Source organism: Amblyraja radiata, chromosome 36 (assembly GCF_010909765.2).
Source record: "Amblyraja radiata isolate CabotCenter1 chromosome 36, sAmbRad1.1.pri, whole genome shotgun sequence".
Classification (NCBI taxonomy): Eukaryota; Metazoa; Chordata; class Chondrichthyes; order Rajiformes; family Rajidae; genus Amblyraja; species Amblyraja radiata.
The window spans coordinates 13,258,169-13,277,616 of record NC_045991.1 but is presented as its reverse complement, the minus strand read 5'-3'; the positions used below and the strand labels follow the sequence as shown (position 1 = coordinate 13,277,616).

The 19,448-nt window shown below is 45.1% G+C and overlaps 1 long non-coding RNA gene across 1 annotated transcript; it reads right to left on the bottom strand.

Moving 5' to 3' along the window:
- Window positions 1-6,713: 6,713 nt before the first annotated feature.
- LOC116966257 lies at window positions 6,714-19,151 on the bottom strand. The gene is made up of 3 exons (XR_004409945.1): window positions 19,141-19,151; window positions 8,839-9,039; window positions 6,714-6,855 (listed from the first exon to the last, which is right to left on the bottom strand). It is a non-coding gene; the product is annotated as an uncharacterized LOC116966257 (long non-coding RNA).
- Between the last annotated feature and the right edge of the window lie 297 nt (window positions 19,152-19,448).

Below are 19,448 nucleotides of genomic sequence, written 5' to 3'. Positions count from 1 at the left end.
GGTGTGTGGGGGGTGTGGTGGTGGGGGGGTGTGTGGGTGGGGGTGTGTGGGGGGGTGGTGGTGTGGGGGGGGTGTGTGGGGGGGGGGGGTGTGGGGGGTGTGTGGTGGGGGTGTGTGGGGGGGGGGGGTGTGTGGGGGGGGGGTGTGGGGGGGGTGTGGGGGGGGGGGGGGGGTGTGTGTGGGGGGTGTGTGTGGGGGGGGTGTGTGGGGGGGGGGGGTGTGGGGGTGGTGTGTGTGGGGGGTGTGTGTGGGTGGGGGGTGGGTGGTGTGTGGGGGTTGGGGGGTGGGTAGTGTGTGTGGGGGTGAGTGTGTGTGTGGGGGGGTGGTGGGTGTGTGGGGGGGTGTGTGGGGGGGGGTGGTGTGTGTGGGGGTGTGTGTGGGGGGGTGGGGGTGGGGGGGGGTGGTGATGTGGTGTGTGGGGGGGGGAGTTTGTGGGGTGTCGTGGGGGGGTGGGTGGTGTGTGGGGGGGTGGTGGTTGTGTGTGGGGGGTTGTGTGTGGGGGGGGGAGGTGTGGTGGGGGTGTGTTGGGGGTTGTGTGTGGGGGGGTAGTGTGTGTGTGTGGGGGGGGGTGGGTGGTGTGTGGGGGGGGGGGTGTGTGGGGGGGTGTGTGGGGGGGTGGTGTGGGGGGGTGTGTGGGGGGGGGGGGTGGGTGGTGTGTGGGGGGGTGTGTGGGGGTGTGTGGGGGGGGTGTGTGGGGGGTGTGTGGGGGGGTGTGGGTGGGGGGGGTGTGTGGGGGTGTGGGGGGGTTGTGTGGGTGTGGTGTGTGGGGGGGTGGTGTGTGGGGGGGGGGGTGTGGGGGTGTGTGTGGGGTGTGTGGTGTGTGTGGGGGGGTGTGTATGGGGGGGTGGGGGTGTGTGGGGGTGGTGTGTGTGGGGGGTGTGTGTGGGGGGTGTGTGGGGGGGTGGTGTGTGGGGGTGGTGTGTGTGGGGGAGGTGTGTGGGGGGGGGGGTGGGGGGGTGTTGGGGGTGTGGGGGGGTGTGGGGGGGGGTGTGTGGGGGGTGGTGTGTGGGGGAGTGTGTGGGGGGTGTGGTGGGGGGGTGTGTGTGGGGGGAGTGTGTGGGGGAGGTGTGTGGGGGGTGTGTGTGGGGGGTGGTGTTGTGGGGGTGTGTGTGGGGGTGTGTGAGGGGGTGTGTGGGGGGGTGTGTGTTGGGGTGTGTGTGGGGGGGAGTGTGGGGGGGGGTGTGTGGGGGGTGGTGTGTGGGGGGGTGTGTGGGGGTGTGGGGGGTGTGTGTGGGGGGTGTGTGGGGTGTGGGGGGTGTGTGTGGGGGGTGTGTGGGGTGTGGGGGGTGTGTGTGGGGGGTGTGTGGGGTGTGTGTGGGGTGTGTGGGGGTGTGGGGGGTGTGTGTGGGGGGGGGTGTGGGGGGGGTGGTGTGTGGGGGGGGGTAAGGGGGAAACCGCTTTGGTCGCCTCCTCCATGGAGAGGCGACTTTTTCCAGGTCGCCCCTTCCCCGTGGCCTAACATCAAGGATCGGCGCGGCCTTTCCCGGAGACATGCCCAGGGCTTCAGCGGCAGGCGCAGCGTGGACTCTCGTTGTGGAGCGGGTGAGCCCTCGTTGGGGCTCGCTGGAGGGGAGCGCTCCGTTTCGCTGGCCCGGGGCAGCCGGCAGCCTGAAGTCGCAGCCTGAAGCCACGGTCTGCAGAGCTCCAGCTGGTGCGGCGTCTACAGCCCGGGATCTCACGTTGGGGACCCGGGGGAAGAAGAAGCTTCCACCGCCGGCCCATGGCCAACTTCTACCGCGGGGGCCGGCATGGACTTACCATCACCCCTGGAGGGGAGCTTCGACCGCCGGCCCTGCAGTCTACGGTGCTTCTGGCTGCGGCGGGGACTTTAAATCTTGACCGCCGGCCTGCGGCCTACACCATCTTAAAGCCGCGGTCTCCGGTGAGGAAGATCCGATCCTGGACTGACTCTGGACTCTGGTCCTGTCCACAGGGGGGAAATGGAGGACTGGCCAAATTTTGTGCCTTCCACCACAGTGATGAATGCTGTGGTGGATGTTTGTGTTACATTTTTATTGTGGTTGTGTGTTCTTTATTATTGTACTGCTGCTGACAACTTAAATTCCACCGACCCTGGTTGTGTGGCAATAAATTATATCTATCTAATTATATCTATATCCAGTGCAGAACAGTGCAAGATTGTGTTGCCCGGGGTAGCACAAGTTAAATAAAATATACTCAGACCAAGTTATAAAACTTTATCAACACACAAAACAATTACATTTTGAATTCGGTGATAAACCACAAAACCTATTAGCACGTCAACTTTGTAAACTAGACGGGGAAAAACAGTTTACAAAATTAGATCAGATCAGATATTAACACTGCCCAAATATATCAATGACAAATTTTTACAATACTATCAAACACATTACTCAACTAAAGTGACAGAACTATCAGCAGGAATGGAAGCATTTCTACAGAAAAGTAATCTTACGGGTTTAGATCTCAAAGAGAGAGAATCACTAGGTGTTGAAATAACGGTAAAATATATCGAAGAGTCAATTAGATGTTTAAAAAACGGAAAGGCCGCAGGTCCTGATGGCCTAAGTTCTGAATTTTATTAAAACATTTATGATCTGATCTCTCCACGCTTACAGGCACTGTATAAATACGCCTACATTCAACAGAAACTGCCAGAAAGTTTAAATGAATCCACAATAACACTTATACCAAAAACTGATAAGGATCTTGAAGACCCAGGTTCATATAGAGCAATAGCTCTCTTAAATACTGATCAGAAAATATGAACCAAAATCCTATCTCATAGATTGAGTTTAGTGATTAACAAATTAATACACCCCGACCAAACAGGTTTTATTCCAATACGTTACTCATTTTATAATCTGAGAAGACTATTCAATATTATATACTCAAATAGAATTCCTAATGCAGATCTAGCAATCATTTCGTTAGATGCTGAAAAAGCATTTGACCAGGTAGAATGGTCATATTTATTTTAGGTGATGGAAACATTTCAACTGGGGGAGAAATACTGCACATGGGTTAAACTTTTATATTCTAACCCAACAGCTAGAATATTAACAAACCAAATGTTATCAACTAAATTTAATCTTTCTAGAGGTTGTAGACAAGGATGCCCGCTATCCCCATTATTATTTGCTCTTGCAATTGAACCACTAGCAGAAATCATTAGAGCCCATCCAGAAATACACGGGTATAATACTAAAGACACAATGAATACAATCTCTTTATATGCGAATGATGTATTAATATATATTTCAAAGCCAGAAACTAGTTTTCCAAACCTATTAAATCTAATAACTCAATTTGGTCAGTTTTCGGGATATAGAATTAATTGGAATAAAAGCGAAATCATGCCAATAACAAAACTCAATTTACATACATTACAATAATGCCCTTATAAAACAGTGAAGGAAAAAATTAAATATTTAGGAATTTATGTAACTAAGACATATACTTCTTTATTTAAAATAAACTTCCCACCTTTACTGAATAAACTACATAAGAATATTCAGTAGTGGAAAACACTTCCCATTTCAATGTTTGGTAGAATTAATGCTATAAAAATGATCTTTTTACCGCAATTACTTTACCTATTTCAATCAATTCCGATATATCTCCCAAAATGTTATTTTGAAAAGGTCGATTCCATTGTTACAAGCTTCATCTGGGATTATAAAAATCATAGAATAAGCAAAAAACATGTATGTAAATCAAAGACAAATGGAGGTTTAGCCTTACCAAATGTTCTGTTTTATTTTTGGGCAGTCCATATTAAAAACATGAATTTCTGGCTGGAAGAAATGGATCAGCAACCAGATTAGTTAAGGATGGAAAAGGAAGACTGTTTGCCTTTTGAAATGGGTTCGATTATATTTGCTCCCACAAAACGGCACAACAAACCCTATAATACATAGTGGTATACGAATCTGGAAACAATTAAAAAAAGCTTTAAAATTGGATAATATATCACTCTGTTCCCCCATTGTAAACAATCCTTTATTTCAACCATCCATATTGGATAAAGGTTTTACACAATGGAAAAATTGTGGAATTAAAAAGATGCGACATCTTTATAGGAAAGGCACTTTTCTCTCATTTCAGGAGTTACAACAAATCTACGGTTTACACTCAAATAACTTTTTCAGATATCTACAATTTAGAGATTATGTTAAATCTAATACACAAGATTATAGGATTAAGGAGCCAGAAATCCTTGATGAATGTTTGACCAAACATCCTAATACAGAAAAATTAATAGCTTATATTTATAACGTCCTCTTAGACAGCGAGGTCCCATTGATGGAATTATATAGACACACATGGGAAAATGAATTAGGCCATCCTATAACAAAAGATATCTGGGATGAAAGTCTACAACATATACATCAATACTCGTTAAATGCCAGACATGCTTGAATACAATTTAAAGTATTACACAGATTACATTACTCCAAAATGTGAGAATTTTCCCACATATCTCTCCTATCTGTGATAAATGTCAGCATCTAGAGGCTAACCCAGCACATACTTTTGTAAACTGTATAAAAATCAAACATTTCTGGATTGATATTTTTACAATAATTTCAGGTTATTAATACTAAATTAGATCCCAATTCAAAACTAAAAATACTTGGCATAACAGAACAAAGTCTAACACTCACAACAAACCAAAGAGACTTTCTTGATTACAGTATAATAACTGGGGAAAAATTAATACTAAAATTTTAGAAAGGCCCTATCACAATTAAAATGTGGATTATGGAAATGTCGGAGACCCTACACCTGGAAAGAATCAGATTTGTCTTAATGGACAAACAAGAACTTTTTGTTAGAATATGGTCTCCATTCATTGACTATTTGAAGGGGTAGATCGGTCCAGCACGGGAACCTAATCGAAGCTTGAACTCAGGATTAGATGAAAGTTATACTTTATAATCCACAAACCTATCTCCAATGATGTATTATTAGTAAACCATTCCATTCTTTTATTTATCTTGACATTTGTGGGGGGTTTTCCTCTTTCTCTCTTACTTTCTATCTTAAAACAAACTAGAAGCAGAACCAATCCACAACTGCTAATAACTGATATACATGATATGTTTGCTTCTAATAAAAATAATAAATACAAATAACAAGCTGGAATGTATTGTCACATGCACCAATTAAGGTCCAGTGATATTTGCGTTACCACACAGCCACACTGAGTAAAAAGCAACAAGACACACAGCCACATAAAATAAAATCTAACATCAACATCCACCACAGTGGAATCCACATTCCTCACTGTGATGGAAAGTAATATAATTCAATCATCTTCCCCTTTTGTTCACCCGTGGTCGGTTGGGGCTGTTGAACCCTCCGCAGTCTCCGCTCACTCACTGCCGGCCGACACACGACATAAAAGTCCCTTTAAACTTCCACGATCCAAAGACATCCTCATGAAGAAGGCCTACGCTTGGACAGATATCCAGCCAGTAGATGCGAAAGCATTGCGGGAGTTTGCGATATTTCATACAAGTATGAAATAAATGACTACACTCTTAGACCACATGCAGGAAATTAATGTTGTTGGCAATATGAAAATGATCACTCTAAAACTGTCCTATAGACTTAGAGAAAAGATAAAGCTGTTCTGTTAGAGGAAAATGAGAATGGAGAGGCCATGCTTCCTGATCTGGGGAACTTTATAGAAAAGGAAGTACGGTTCATGTCAAATTTACACTATGGGAGTTTTCAAGATCCTAAACCAATCGCAACTGTCAAAGGTTTTACCTGTACTAAAACAAAAGGAAGATCAGGACCTAAGGGAAGTAGTTTTGTTTCCGCTGTAAATACCTGCAGAAACGAAAGGCCAAAAGGAAGAAGATACATCTACTGTTAAACCAAGATGGTTCTGTCTTGTCATCCAGTGAGAAGAAGATACATCTACTGTTAAACCAAGATGGTTCTGCTTGTCATCCAGTGAGAAGATACATCTACTGTTAAACCAAGATGGTTCTGTCTTGAACAAGATACATCTACTGTTAAACCAAGATGGTTCTGTCTTGTCATCCAGTGAGAAGAAGATACATCTACTGTTAAACCAAGATGGTTCTGCTTGACATCCAGCGAGAAGATACATCTACTGTTAAACCAAGATGGTTCTGCTTGACATCCAGCGAGAAGATACATCTACTGTTAAACCAAGATGGTTCTGCTTGTCATCCAGTGAGAAGAAGACAGAGGAATGACAAAGAGATGGCCCACGAGGGGAGGGAAGGGAAGGGAAGGGAAGGGAAGGGGGGCTGTCGATGACTGGTCAGCTCAGACCTTGTATCCCATCCCACGAATGGACACCACATTCTTGACAGGGCCAAGGAGAGATTGTAATAGGAACACTTCTCCATCCGTTTCCCACCATGGATGGCTGACCTGCTGAGCTCTACCGGCACTTTGGTGTGGAATGGACAGGTGACGTGTCGGGTCTGGACCCTTCTTTGGACTGATGGAGTCGGGGGAGAAAGCTGGAAAAAAGAGATGGGGTTGGGACAGACTCCACCACTTGATTAGGAGGGGGGAGTCTCCTTAATTTGGGGTCTGCGTACAAGACAGACTTACGACAGTTCGAAGAGATGACAACCAAACAAGCACAAAGCAAATGCACAATAAACCCACAAATCTATTTCCAAAGTCTCCGTTCGGTCTCGATATTTTTGTAGGAATACAGATTTCCTTGGACATGAGCCTGATGGGCTGAACGGCCTCTTCTGTGCTGGGTCATTCATTCTGATCCCTCAGATCTGGGTCAGAATTCAGGGTCTGCATTGCGACAGCTTCGTTTGAATTGTTTGTGACATTTCCTGTAACTTCCCATGGATTTCTGCAGCTCTGTATCAAACAAGAGCAACAAATATGTTTAAATAAAGAGTTTATCCTGCAATGATAAACAATAGGCTGGAAGTGATAGGTAAGAGGGAGTTTGGAGACAAAGTTGGGAATATTTACATGGCCATTTCATGTAAACATAAACACTCATTAGGAGAACGAGGAGTTCTGTAGCCCCATTGAAGGATGGATGTGAAGGCTTTGGAGAAGATGCAGAAGAGATTTACCAGGATGTCGTCTGCATTTGAGTGGGGAAACAATGCAACATTTATGAAGTTTTATGAAGGGTTGTGGGAGAAACAGCTCTGAGAGTGGCATTTAAGAGGTTTTAGATAGTTAGGCTCATTAATATGCAGGGAGTGGAGAGGTTTGGATCATGAGCAGGTTTTTAGATAGGCACATTATTCAGATAGGCACATTATTCAGATAGGCACATTATTCAGATAGGCACATTATTCAGATAGGCACATTATTTAGATAGATAGGCACATTATTTAGATAGGCACATTATTCAGATAGGCACATTATTCAGATAGGCACATTATTCAGATAGGCACATTATTTAGATAGGCACATTATTCAGATAGGTACATTATTTAGATAGGTACATTATTCAGATAGGTACATTATTTAGATAGGCACATTATTTAGATAGGCACATTATTTAGATAGGCACATTATTTAGATAGATAGGCACATTATTTAGATAGGTACATTATTTAGATAGGCACATTATTTAGATAGGCACATTATTTAGTTAGGCACATTATTTAGATAGATAGGCACATTATTCAGATAGGCACATTATTTAGATAGGCACATTATTTAGATAGGCACATTATTATGCAGGGAACGGAGAGATTTGGATCATGAGTAGACAAAAGGAATTAGTTTAAATTAGCATCATGATCAACATCGACATTATGGGCCAAAGGGGCTAATTCTGTGGTATCCGGACGTGGCATCGAAGGACGAGAAGTCGAAGCCAAATAACCGAATGGAAACAAAACCAAAACGCCAAATAACCGAAAGTATACGAAGCGGAAACTCCAATAAACCGAATGGCCGCTCTGCCGAAACGTCAAATCATGGACATGATGTCGCCGGGGGTTGGGACTTATCAGCAATTGTTCCAGACCCCCCGCGTCCATCACATCACTGGCCGGTGGAGACGGGAGGGTGGGGGTCATTTTCACACACAAGCCATTATTTGACTTTTCGGCAGAGCGGTCATTCGGTGAGTTGGCTTGTAGGTGACGCAGCCATTCGGATCGTTGGCGTTTCAGCTTCGTTTCCATTCGGCTATTTGGCGTTTCAGCTACGTTTCCATTCGGTTATTTGGCGTTTCAGCTTCGTTTTCATTCGGTTATTTGGCGTTTCAGCTACGTTTCCATTCGGTTATTTGGCGTTTCAGCTTCGTTTTCATTCGGTTATTTGGTGTTTCAGCTTCGTTTCCATTCGGCTATTTGGCGTTTCAGCTTCGTTTCCATTCGGCTATTTGGCGTTTCAGCTACGTTTCCATTCGGTTATTTGGCGTTTCAGCTTCGTTTCCATTCGGTTATTTGGCGTTTCAACTACGTTTCCATTCGGCTATTTGGCGTTTCAGCTTCGTGTCCATTCGGTGAGTTGGCGTTTCAGCTTCGTTTCCATTCGGCTATTTGGCGTTTCAGCTACGTTTCCATTCGGCTATTTGGCGTTTCAACTATGTTTCCATTCGGTTATTTGGCGTTTCAGCTTCGTTTCCATTCGGTTATTTGGCGTTTCAGCTACGTTTCCATTCGGCTATTTGTCTTCGACTTCTTTGCTTCAGATTCTCGTCCTTCGATGCCACGTCCACACACTATTTCTGTGCTGCACTGTTCGATACAAAACACTAAAATACAGATTGTCATCACTCTAATATGTTCTGTGAACAGCCATTTCCTCAATGTCAGAGACAGCCCGCCATTGGTTTCTGATATATTGAAAAGCTCATGAAATTCTCACCCTGTTCATCCTCCACGAGCAGCAAATTAGTCCAAGAGCAACGGCCAGTTTAATCACCAAGTAGCCCAGAACTATGATGATCCTAATGTCTGTGAAGGACGAAATGTCTAATGATCCTGTGAAGGACAAAATTGACATTTTAATTTCCTTTCTCCACCGTGTTTCATAATTAAATACTCCTGTCTGTGATGTGACAACATTCTGAATTAGACATTGGGACACAGTGAGAAATATTTGTGCCACGTCTAAGTCCAGGGTACATTTTATTTCGTGTCCTTAACATCTGAGTACTTCTGGTTGATAGTTTCTGCTTCATTACTTTTGGAACATTGTGAATATGTTTTGGGTCTGAATATACACAAAATAGGTTGATCCATTATCTAAACTGATGTCAACCAGGTGTCTACACAAGAGGGCGTGGATACAGATTCACAGCTGAGACTCTGCAGGATCTGAATTCTTACTCTGGGCCGTATTGCCTGAGGAGCTAATAGGGTCATAGAGTGATACAGTGTGGAAACAAATCTGTCAGCCCAACTTACATGTCCCAGTTACACTAGTCCCACCTCCCCCAAGCTTGGTCCATATCCCTACAAACCTGTTCTATCCATTACCCAGTGAGGTGTGAGAGGCATGTCTCATTCACTTGGGTTTATTTAAAGCAATGTCCATTTTATAAAGGTGTAATCTTGCTTCAATGTTACCCTCATGTATGGGTTTGAAAGATCTGTGTTTCTGTAACATGTAAACACAAAATACTTCATATTTGTTGTTGCTTTATTCACTGATATAACATTATGCCATCAATTGACAGGCTCCAGTGAAGTTACACTTTGATCTGTAGCATTGGGCATTGATGGAAATATGGGAGACTTTGAGATAAATGGTTTTATTTAGGATTATACAGGGAAAAGGGGTTGGAAGTTTGCAACCTTCACGTGGTCCGCCCTGTGTCAACTAATGCAATCAACTCGACGTGTACAAACGGAAGATCAAATAGAACAAGTTGTCCAACAACTTTAGGCTGTGCACGCCCCACGCAAGAAGAAGAGAATACAGGAAAAGGTAGAATTAATATTCCAGCAGTGGTTGAAGGTTGTTATTGGTCCTTGTGAAATCTGCGGTTAGAATTTTGTTTGGAAATGCCTCTAATGTCAAGTATTTAATACAGTCAAGGTACAACTATATTCCCCTATCAAATGTCAGGACATCAAAACTCAATCATGACTCTAAGTATGAAGAACAAACCCTTATCACTTACCACGGGGCTCCTGATAGTCTGGGACAACAAGCCGGGGCAGGTCTTGATCAAACAAAACACATTTCCAGTTCCCTCTGCCTCTCTCAGCTTTCTGAATAACAAGACTCGGTTATTTCTCTTCCACAGTCAGTGCCTTTTCTCCAACACGTTTGCCATCGCCATTGATCCAAACCAGTCTCATTGACCCAATGACGTGAGACACAGAGCAGGTCAGGGTAACGTTGTCTCCCTCAGTCACTGCATCAGACGGTTCAGCTGTGACTGTGGAAACAAGCAGGTTGTTTACATTTTAAACAATAAGTTCATCAGTAAACTCAGTGGCAACATTCTGACTCCTACCTTTCACTGTGATTAGATCAATGGCGGGAAATCGATATCCTTCCAGATAACAGACGTAAACTCCGGCATCTTGAAACACAACGGGGACAATCCTCACATTGAAATCCTTGCCATCGTAGAGTTTCCCTGAGGTCACCAGTCGATTCACGAAGTTGGTCCCTTTGACATTGGTGATGATGGGCTGAGAACGTGCTGCAGATGCTATTACTTTCTGCTGTTGATGGGGACGAGGTGACCAGGTCCACTTAGCACGGGAAAAGTTAATATATTTACTATAACAAACCAGGTGAAGTTCACTGTGATCGGTGCTGGAGCGGTAAAGTGTGTATCTCCCATAATATAAATCTGTATCAGTGAGACAGAGGACAACTCCTTTCAGTATTACAGTTACTGTGCCATACACAGATTCTCAACCGTATTCTTATAAACAGTTGTGGTGTTTTGTTCAACTGATCAAGTTTCAAATGTAACATCTTTCATGAATGCCGCACTAAACTCATCAGATTTTTATAAAATACAATGTGCTGTACGGCAGTAAGTTGCAGTGAAGTTTGGATATTCCACTCTACATTTCAACATGAGGTTGGCCCCCACACCTGGACTGTCCGGGAATGTCCCGGGATGGAATGAAACCTCCCGGAGACTCCCGAGAGCGGTGTGGGAGGTGAATGTCTCTGTCAGTTTGCAGGAGGTGGTTCAGGTTCAGGTTCAGGGTCAGGTTCAGGTTCGGGTTCAGGTTCAGGTTCAGGGTCAGGTTCAGGGTCAGGTTCAGGTTCAGGTTCGGGTTCAGGTTCAGGTTTGGGTTCAGGTTCGGGTTCAGGTTCGGGTTCAGGTTCAGGTTCAGGTTCAGGTTAAGATTCGGGTTAAGATTCGGGTTCGGGTTCAGGTTCAGGTTCGGGTTCGGGTTCGGGTTCAGGTTCAGGTTCGGGTTCGGGTTCGGGTTCGGGTTCGGGTTCGGGTTCAGGTTCAGGTTCAGGTTCAGGCTGTGGACAGAAGCAGCCCAGAGGATGCCTGCACGGGGACTGACCCGGACACGTTGGCACTTCAAGTGGATCGGCTCATTCCCATTATTCCCACCATCCCTCTCCCATTCACACCCATTGATTCCCTGTCCTTCCCTGTTCCCGGGTCCTGCTCCCAGCTGAATGCTGATCCCAAGCCCGAGTCTGCAGCAGCTGGAATCACTTCAAGCAACACCAGATACGGAGAGAAGGGTCAGTGTGGGGAGAGGGGATGGATTGTTGTTCAGTGTTGATGTGTGGGTCGGGACCCCCAGTGTGTGTGTGAGCAGCAAGTGCTGGTGACTACACTTTCTATCTGACACTTTGACGTGAGTCCTGTATCAGTATCTCAGTCTCAGATACTGGAGCATTGATGGCAAGATGAGCCCTGTATCAGTATCTCAGTCTCAGATACTGGAGCATTGATGGCAAGATGAGTCCTGTATCTGTATCTCAGTCTCAGATACAGGAGAATTGATGACAAGATGAGTCCTGTATCTCAGTCTCAGTCTCAGATACTGGAGCATTGATGACAAGATGAGCCCTGTATCAGTATCTCAGTCTCAGATACTGGGGCATTGATGACAAGATAAACTGACAAATACTTTACTGAACAATGGTTTCAGAAAGACATCTCCCTCCTGTGCTGTGTGTGTGTCTGTCACATAGAGACAAGCAGGCAGCTGCTCCACACAGAGACTTTCTGGAAACTTCTCCCTGATCATTGCAGCATTTTATACTGGAGAGCAGTTGGTCACTGCCACAGTTCTTCACGGAGCGCACATATAATATTACAAGAAGCACCGTGATACAAGTGTCTACTTGATATCCAATGGGAGGTGTACACACTTACACTTGTCTACAGTAAAATCTCCGTTACTTGTGTGAAGAATGTTTCCGTTTTCCCGTACTTCGCACACATACAGCTTCCCATCCTCCACTGTAACGTGTCGAATCATCAGATAGACCGTGTTATCCAGGCGGATCTGATCAGTGTTGCCCCTGTTCTGCTGGGATGAGTCCATGGGTCTCCAGTGAAGACTGACTGTATCTGAGAGTCTGGAGATGGTGCAGCTGAGTGTAACGTCAATGCCCAGCGGAGGCTTCTGTGGACTTGCCTCAACTGTGAAAAACAGATCAATGAGATTCAGAGTGAGTAGTGGTTTGTACAAGTCTAGTCCCAGATAGGACAATGACATTGTTGCTTGCTGCAACACAACAGAATATTGTAGGCATCAAGATCGAGACCCTTCTTGTGAGTCTGAAGTAGGGTCACGACCTGAAACATCACCTATACATGTCCTCCAGAGATGCTGCCTGACCTGCAGAAGTACTCCAGCACTTTGTGTCCCTTTGTGTATTAACCAGCATCTGCAGTTCTTTGTTTCTACCTCAGACAGAATCAGAATCAGGTTTTATTTGCCAAGTATGTTTTGCAACATACGATGAATTTCATTGGCCAGGTCAGTCATACAATTAAAAAGGAACAGACACAAAAACACATTTTAACATGAACATCCACCACAGTGACTCCTACACATTCCTCACTGTGATGGAAGGCGAAATAAAGTTCAAGTCCTTCACTAGTGTTCTTCCTCGGCCATGGGCCTCGAGCCTCCGTTAACGGGATGATCTTAACTCCCGTAGCCGGTGGTGTTTGGGCCCTCCACGTTGAAGCGTTCAGCTCCTGCATCGGGGGGATGTCAGCTCCCCCACGCCGGGCGTTTAAACATAGTTTCAAGGCTGGTTGAACCTTCTGCGGCATTGGAGCTCCCGAATAGCCTCTCCAGAGACTGCGAGCCATTGATGGTAAGTCCGCAGGCCGCGGTGGGAGCGATCCCAGGCAAGGGATCCGCTCCGATGTTAAGTCCGCGCCCCACAGTCCAAGGCGGCTTTTCAACTCAGCGATGGTAGGCCGCAGAGCCTAACCCAGGAGAATGTGATCTGAAAAATGATCACCTCTCCGGGAAGGTAAGAACCTGAATAAAAAAGTTCCCCCCCTCTACCCACATAAAACAAACTGAAGTACATTAAAACAAACTTTAAACAAACACTAAAATAACAAAAAGATGAAAAAACGAACAGACTGCCGGCAGGGCTGGCCATCTGGAGTACCTCTGCAGTGGTGGTCAAATGGTGGACAGTATTGTTTTTGCCAGAATTTAGACCACATTTCTGATGAATCTGATGAACAACAGAGTAATCTTTCTTGAAAAATCTGAAGGAACCTTTCAATAAATCAGACATTGCTCGTGTTTTAATGAGAAAAATATAAATTCCTTACCTTGTCCCACAGTATGGAGCAATTGTGTTCCACTGTGTTCCACTGTAAAGGCATCGATTGTATTCATATATTGTCTTTCTGCTGATGCAACAAAAGCTTTTCCCTGAACCTGGGCACACATGACAATAAACTAAACTGAACCTCAGCTGATCATATCTCCCCATATTCCTTGATCTTAGTCCACATATGACTTGTCTCTAATTTGTGTTTGAGTTTTTTTCCACTAACCAGTGGTCTTTGAAATTTATGCTTCATTTATGTGTTAGACATAGAAAATAGGTGCAGGAGTAGGCCATTCGAGCCTGCACCATTCGCCATTCGATATGATCATGGCTGATCATCCAACTCAGTATCCTGTACCTGCCTTCTCTCCATACCCCCTGATCCCTTTAGCCACAAGGGCCACATCTAACTCCCTCTTAAATATAGCCGATGAACTGGCCTCAACTACCTTCTGTGGCAGAGAATTCCACAGATTCACCACTCTCTGTGTAAAAAATGATTTCCTCATCTCGGTCCTAAAAGTCTTCCCTCTTATCCTTAAACTGTGACACCTAGTTCTGGACTTCCCCAACATCGGGAATAATGTTCCTGCATCTAGCCTGTCCAACCCCTTAAGAATTTTGTACGTTTCTATAAGATCCCCCCTCAGTCTTCTGAATTCCAACGTTTACAAGCCGAGTCTATCCAGTCTTTCCTCATATGAAAGTCCAGACATCCCAGGAATCAGTCTGGTGAACCTTCTCTGTACTCCCTCTATTGCAAGAATGTCTTTCCTCAGATTAGGAGACCAAAACTGTACGCAATACTCCAGGTGTGGTCTCACCAAGACCCTGTACAACTGCAGTAGAACCTCCCTGCTCTTATACTCAAATCCTTTTGCTATGAATGTGTTGTGTTGCCTTAGTCCAAATGCCTCTGCTGCTGCTGCTGCAGGCAACATTGTCATTTTATCTGTTCCTGTACCTCGCCATTGTTGTGTATCTGTCAATGAATTCAACAACTCCTAAAATGTACTGAATGATTTGGCTCCAGTCAAATCTGTGGTGGAGAATGTAACAGATTCTTTGTTCTCCTCATCTTAATCCTTATTGTCTCTTGTCTTAAACCTTTACCCCTGGTCATGGTCTCCCCCAACAGGGAACATCTTCCTCCATCCAGACTGGTCTACCTGTTGGAATTGTCTATGTTTCCATGAGAACCATTGTCATTCTTCTAAACTCCACGAGCCAAATTAACTCAAATTCTCTTTGTAATTTCCACCGTCCCAGGAAGAAGTCAAAACAAGGAGGTTAGGAGATGTGACTTTTCATGGAGGGTGTTTTCAAACTGCTGGAGGTACTCTGTGGGTCGATCAGCATCTATGGAGGGAAAACAATGATCAGCGTTTCGTATCGTGACCCTGCATTGACTTAAATCATCATTTTACAAATAAATTCTTTGTTTCCAACTTATTTCCACAGATACAGAGGAAGGTATTCACTATGGATCTATCTCCTTCCAGCCTAAAGCAACTGGTGGTAACATGGCTTTATTTAAATATGTTTTAATCTTTTATCACAGTGAGGATTATTGGCACAGAGTAGTCTGAAACCTTGCTGTCTTTGCCCACCTTACAACAGCATCAGGCATTCCTGGGATAAATTCCTCACTCTGCTCATCAACATGAAGTGGGACAGTCAGCTGAGGCTCAGTTAGGAGCCCAACCTTCTCTGGGTGGGGGTACACAAAATTGCTGGGGAAACTCAGCGGGTGCAGCAGCATCTATGGAGCGAAGGAAATAGGCGACGTTTCGGGCCGAAACTCTCCTCCTCCCTTCTCTGGGTGTGTTCTGGTTCCCTAAATTACAGGGAGTGTGTTCTGGTCCCCTAACCTACTCTAAGTGGGTTCTGGTCCCCTAGCCTACTCTGTGGGTTCTGGTCCTCTAACCTACTCCGTGTGTTCTGGTCCCCTAAACTACAGGGGGTGTGTTCTGGTCCCCTAACCTACTCTGTGGGTTCTGGTCCCCTAACCTACTCTAAGTGGGTTCTGGTCCCCTAACCTACTCTGTGGGTTCTGGTCCTCTAACCTACTCTGTGGGTTCTGGTCCTCTAACCTACTCTGTGGGCTCTGGTCCCCTAGCCTACTCTGAATGGGTACAATAGCCACTCCAGAGATCCAACCAGTGACATCCAGGCTGCTGTTACAACTCTGTTGTGCATTGGCGTTGGTGATGGGAAGTGAAACCAAGACACCATTTATGTCCATCTGAAGAACATTCTTCTGCACAACTCCTGACTGAGCTAGAAGTGATCAGCACAATCTTCCTTGAATTACAATATATTTTTGATATTGATTAGTAGGACTGGATGTTACAATCCCTAAGGTTCTTCCTTCACCACAACTGACACCCGATATTCTTGGGGGTGACCACTAGGTGATTTTGCTACCAACCAGACACATCTTCAGTTGTGTACCTCAACATCACTGGGTGTTTCGGCCTTTTATCACAAGACACCCACCCTCAGTCGAGGCAGGCCCACCGCAGGGTGATCAGCCCTGGGTGTGTGTCTTATGGTTAGCCTCTAGTTGGTCAGTCACGTGGCAGCCCAGACAGCATCTTTTCTCTTCAGCCACAGCCAGTGACTGCTCCATTCTGCTTTTTTCCTTCCATCTTCCTCTCTACCGCTGACTGTGGCCGGTTGGGCTCTGGACTCGTGTCCGTTGGTGGGACAGTACTTGGTTGAGCTTCACCTGGGGTGCTGATACCCTGTGGACTGTGGTGGTCAACCTGCCACTGGGCTTCATTCGACTGGTTTGGCCTTCCTCTTAGAAGGTCATGGTCAATGCGAGGCCCCACACCAAGCTCTCCCAGGCAATTTTCCCTGCCCTGGTGGATCTTGAGACCCTTCTCTGATGTTATCTTTTCCCAGCCACAGATGCAGCTTCGTAGCTTATGTCCTGCCAGGGCTGCTGCTCTGTCAATTGCTGTGCTAGTTCTCTTGTTCATAGTCGATTCCTTCTGTAGTAATATAAGGGTGTCTTGTTCATGGTGACCATTCCTGCAGCTCACTGTAAATGCAGAGGTATGACAGATGGGTTTTCTGGAATTCAATGTCTAGTTGATCTACTGTCAGGAAGAGCAAAATGTAGTAAGCTTTAGACGTTTATATTCCATTTGTCGTTTCCTTTGTCAACATCATCCACCAGTGTCATTTTTAATTGTGATGTTTGCATTTAATACAGGCAACAGCGATAATACACTGTCCTCCAATCAAGCATCAGGCACTGTATGTATATTGATTCATGTTGTTGAAATCCCAGATCGTACAAGTATGTTTCATAGCAAAAGGATTTGAGTCTAGGAGCAGGGAGGTTCTACTGTAGTTGTACAGGGTCTTGGTGAGACCACACCTGGAGTATTGCGTACAGTTTTGGTCTCCTAATCTGAGGAAATACATTCTTGCCATAGAGGGAGTACAGAGAAGGTTCACCAGACTGATTCCTGGGATGGCAGGACTTTCATATGAAGAAAGACTGGATAGACTCGGCTTGTACTCGCTAGAATTTAGAAGATTGAGGGGGGATCTTATAGAAACTTACAAAATTATTAAGGGGTTGGACAGGCTAGATGCAGGAAGATTGTTCCCGATGTTGGGGAAGTCCAGAACTAGGGGTCACAGCTTAAGGATAAGGGGGAAATCCTTTAGAACCGAGATGAGAAAAACATTTTTTTTCACACACACAGAGAGTGGTGAATCTGTGGAATTCTCTGCCACAGAAGGTAGTTGAGGCCACAGTTCATTGGCTATATTTAAGAGGGAGTTAGATGTGGCCCTTGTGGCTAAAGGGATCAGGGGGTATGGAGAGAAGGGAGGTACAGGATACTGAGTTGGATGATCAGCCATGATCATATCGAATGGCGAATGGTGCAGGCTCAAAGGGCCGAATGGCCTCTACTCCTGCACCTATTGTCTATGTTTCTATGAATTAAAGCTGTAATCTGTTTACTGATCTAAACAGCGACAACACCAACGGTCTTAAATACAATTGGTATATCTTTCTCTTTCAGAACCTTGTTTCTTCAAAGGAAGATGAGTCTGTTATCTATGCTGAGACAGCAAAAACATAAACATGAAGAGAGTGGAATGTAAAGGCTTGGACTTTGACAAGCGCAACGTTGCCATTTTTGGAATTGAATTTTTTACTTCATCTATATTACTAAAACTAAGATCTTGACCACTTTCTGACTTTCTATTTAGTGATTTCTGAAAGAACGCCGCCACTCACGGCCGTCATTTCTGGCCACCTCACTCGGGGTTCCCCTCCGCTGAGCTGGACCAGAGGCTTTTTCCCCATAGATGGAAAATCAGGGAGTTATTAATGTTTTAGTATTGGTTGTGAGTGTGTGTGTGAGTGTGTGTGGGGTTTTCAGAAAATGTATTGGTTGCAAAGTGTTTGCCAATTTGTTTCTCTTGGCTTTAAAAACAATGGTTTCAGACAATGTATTGGTTGTAAAGTGTGTGCAAATTTGGAGACTTTAAACATTTAATTCATTCGGTGTCCACACTATGTTTACCATGTCCTGAAGTTACTTGGCATTTTAGTATTGTGTGTGTGTGTGTGTGTGTGTGTGTGTGTGTGTGTGTGTGTGTGTGTGTGTGTGTGTGTGTGTGTGTGTGTGTGTGTGTGTCAGTGTGTGTGTGTCAGTGTGTGTGTGTGTGTGTCAGTGTGTGACTGTGTATGTGTGTGTGTGTGTGTGTGTGTGTCAGTGTATGTGTGTGTGTGTGTGTATGTGTGTGTGTGTGTGTGTGTGTGTGTGTGTATGAGTGTGTGTGTTTGACTGTGTATGTGTGTGCGATTGCCCTTACATCTGTGGCCATGAAGTCATTTGAGCGCATTATTCTCGCTCACCTCAAAACCAGCACTTCCTCCAACATGGACCCACATCAATTCGCATATAGAGCCAACAGGTCAGTAGAAGACACAGTCAACCTGGCCATCCATCACACTCTGCAACACCTGGAAACCGCCAACACTTACGCCCGCATCCTGTTCATGGACTTCAGTTCGGCATTCAACTCCATCAACCCGGTTAAACTCTTCCACAAATTAACGGACATGAACATTGACCCCTGCATCTGTCACTGGATCCATAGCTTCCTTTGGAACAGACAACAGAGGGTGAAGATACACAATACCACATCTCACCCTCTGCACCTCAGTACAGGAGCCCCTCAGGGCTGCGTCTTATCACCCTGGTTATTCTCACTCTATACAAATGAACTCACATCCCAGTATAGTTCAGTCAAAATATATAAATACGCAGATGACGCAACCATCATAGGTCTCATCTCTAACAACAACGAAACAGAATACCGCACTCAAACACACAAAGCAGTCACTTGGTGCACAGATATTAACCTCCTACTCAACACATCAAAAACATATGAACTTATCATTGATCTCAGACGTAAGGCACAACCCAAGACCCCCCTACTCATCTCTGGCGAACCCATATTCACCACTGACTCATTCAAATTTCTTGGCACTCACATAAGCAATAACCTCAAATGGAAAATCAATTCAAAATCACACAGCCATCATCCAAAGCATGCTCACTTCATCAATAACAGTCTGGTACAGCAGTTTAGACACTCACTCCCGTAATAAACTACAGCGCATTGTCAACAAAGCATCCAAAATCATCAGCACTCCCCTCCCATCAATAGAATCACTCAATCTC